The 3246-nt window shown below is 40.0% G+C and overlaps 1 non-coding gene across 1 annotated transcript; it reads right to left on the reverse strand.

Annotated features, from left to right (window-relative positions):
• Window positions 1–910: 910 nt before the first annotated feature.
• LOC148569148 (small nucleolar RNA R71) lies at window positions 911–1018 on the reverse strand. The gene has a single exon (XR_015882414.1). It is a non-coding gene; the product is annotated as a small nucleolar RNA R71 (small nucleolar RNA).
• Window positions 1019–3246: the final 2228 nt, after the last annotated feature.

Here is a 3246-nt window from a genome sequence, read left to right on the forward strand (position 1 = left end):
TCTTTTTCAAATCATATCTTTTTCAAACTTTAATTTCAAAATATCTTTTTTCTAACTTCTTATCTTTTTAAAATTAATTTCAAAATCTTTTTCAAAAACCACCTAACCACTTTTTCACCTCTAATTTTCGAAAAATTGTTAACCATTTTTCAAAATAATTTTCGAATTTCTCTCTCTCATCTCTTTCTATTTATTTTATTTATTTACTAACACTTCTCCTCCACTCATCAAAAATTCGAACCCTCTCCCTCTCTCTGAGTTCAAATTTTTCTCTTCCTTTCCTCATTCTTATTCTTCTTCTCTTCTACTCACATAAAGGAACCTCTATACAGTGATAAAGAGGATCCCTATTATTTTCTGTTCTCTTCTTTTTTATATGTGCAGGAGCAAGGATAAGGACATTCTGGTTGAAGCTGATCTTGAACCTGAAAGGACTCTGAAGAAGAAATTAAGAGAAACTATAGCACAACACTTCAGAGAAAACTTTGCTGAAATTTTCGAAAAAGAAGAGGACATGGCAACCGAAAATAATAACAACAATAACAATGCAAGGAAGATTCTTGGTGATTATACTACACCTACTTCCAATTTTTATGGAAGAACCATCTCAATCCCTGCCATTGGAGCAAACAATTTTGAGCTTAAGCCTCAATTAGTTTCTCTAATGCAGCAGAATTGCAAGTTTCTATTGGAAGATCCTCATCAGTTCTTAGCTGAATTCTTGCAAATCTGTGACATTGTTAAGACCAATGGGGTTGATCCCGAGGTCTACAGACTTATGCTTTTCCCTTTTGCTGTAAGAGACAAAGCTAGGATATGGTTGGACTCACAACCTAGAGATAGCCCAAACTCTTGGGATAAGCTGGTCATGGCTTTCCTAGCCAAGTTCTTTCCTCCTCAAAAGCTGAGCAAGCTTAGAGTGGATGTTTAAACCTTTAGACAAAAAGAAGGTGAATCCCACTATGAAGCTTGGGAAGGATACAAGCAATTGACCAGAAAGTGTCCTTCTGACATGCTTTCAGAATGGAGCATCCTGGATATATTCTATGATGGTCTGTCTGAATTATCTAAGATGTCATTGGACCATTCTACAGGTGGATCTATTCATCTAAAGAAAACACCTGCAGAAGCCCAGGAACTCATTGAAATGGTTGCAAATAACCAGTTCATGTACACTTCTGAAAGAAATCCTGTGAACAATGGGACAACTCAGAAGAAAGGAGTTCTTGAGGTTGATACTCTGAATGCCATATTGGCTTAGAACAAAATATTGACTCAGCAAGTCAATATGACTTCTCAGAGTCTGAATGGATTGCAAGCCGCATCCAACAGTACTAAAGAAGCATCTTCTGAAGGAGAAGCTTATGATCCTGAAAATCCTGGAATGGAAGAGGTGAATTACATGGGTGAAGCCTATGGAAATACCTATAATCCTTCATAGAGGAATCACCCAAATCTTTCATGGAAGGATCAACAGAAGCCTCAACAAGGCTTTAATAATAATAATGGTAGAAGAAACAGGTTTGGCAATAGCAAACCTTTTCCATCATCTTCTCAGCAATAGACAGAGAATTCTGAGCAGAGCCACTCTAACTTAGCAAACATAGTCTCTGATCTATCTAAGGCCACTCTCAGTTTCATGAACGAAACAAGGTCTTCCATAAAAAATTTGGAGGCACAAGTGGGTCAGCTGAGTAAGAAAGTCACTAAAACTCCCCCTAGTACTCTCCCAAGCAATACAGAAGAGAATCCAAAAAGAAAGTGCAAGGCCATTAATGTGACCAACATGGCCGAACCTACAAGGGAGGAGGAGGACGTGAATTCTAGTGAGGAAGATCTCATGGGACGTCCTCTGGACAAAAAGGAGTTCCCTAGTGAGGATCTAAAGGAATCTGAGGCTCATACAGAGACCATAGAGATTCCATTGAACTTCCTTTTACCATTCATGAGCTCTGATGAGTATTCTTCCTCTGAAGAGGATGAGGATATTACTGAAGAGCAAGTTGCTATGTACATTGGAGCAATCATGAAGCTGAATGCCAAGTTAATTGGTAATGAGACTTAGGAAGATGAATCTCCCTTGCTCATTAATGAGCTAAATACTTGGATTCAGCAAACTTTACCTCAAAAGAAACAGGATCCTAGTAAATTCTTAATACCTTGTACCATAGGCACCATGACCTTTGAGAAGGCTCTGTATGACTTGGGGTCAGGGATAAACCTAATGCCACTCTCTGTAATTGAGAAATTAGGGATCTTTGAGGTACAAGCTGCAAGAATCTCATTGGAGATGGCAGACAACTCAATGAAACAGGCTTATGGACTAGTAGAGGACATGCTAGTAAAGGTTGAAGGCCTTTACATCCCTGCTGATTTCATAATCCTAGACACTGGGAAGGATGAGGAGGAGTCCATCATCCTTGGAAGACCCTTCCTAGCTACAGCAAAAGCTGTAATTGATGTTGACAGAGGAGAGTTGGTCCTTCAATTGAATGAGGACTACCTTGTGTTTAAGGATCAAGGTTCTCCTTCTGTACACATGGAGAAGAAGCATGTAAAGCTTCTCCCAATACAGAGTCAAGAAAAGCCCCCACATTCAAACTCTAAGTTTAGTGTTGGGAGGCCACAAACAAACTCTAAGTTTGGTGTTGAGACACCCCCACATTCAAACTCTAAGTTTGGTGTTGGGAGGCTCCAACCATGCTCTGAACATCTGTGAGACTCCATGAGAGCTCACTGTCAAGCTATTGACATTAAAGAAGTGCTTGTTAAGAGGCAACCCAATTTTTATTCCATTGTTATTTTATGTTTTCTTAGGTTCATGATCATGTGGAGTCACAAAAACAACTGCAAAAATCAAAGCAAAATAAAAACAACATTAAAAACAGCACACCCTGGAGGATAAGCTTACTGGCGTTTAAACACCAGTAAGAAGCATCAGACTGGCATTTAACGCCAGAAAGAAGCATCAGACTGGCGTTAAACGCCAGAAACAAGCTACAGTCTGGCGTTAAATGCCAGAAACAGGTTACAGACTGGCGTTTAAACGCCAGAAACAGGCAGCAGTTTGGCGTTAAATGCCAGTATTGCATTCAGAGGGCGTTTACACGCCTAAATGGTGTAGGGATGAGACATCCTTGACACCTCAGGATCTGTGGACCCCACAGGATCCCCACCTACCTCCATATTCAAAATTCGTTCCCTCCCAAACCCAACCCCTAATACACGAACCCTTACCATCCCCCC

Source organism: Arachis ipaensis, chromosome B4 (genome assembly GCF_059453495.1).
Source record: "Arachis ipaensis isolate K30076 ecotype BB chromosome B4, ASM5945349v1, whole genome shotgun sequence".
Taxonomy (NCBI): domain Eukaryota; kingdom Viridiplantae; phylum Streptophyta; class Magnoliopsida; order Fabales; family Fabaceae; genus Arachis; species Arachis ipaensis.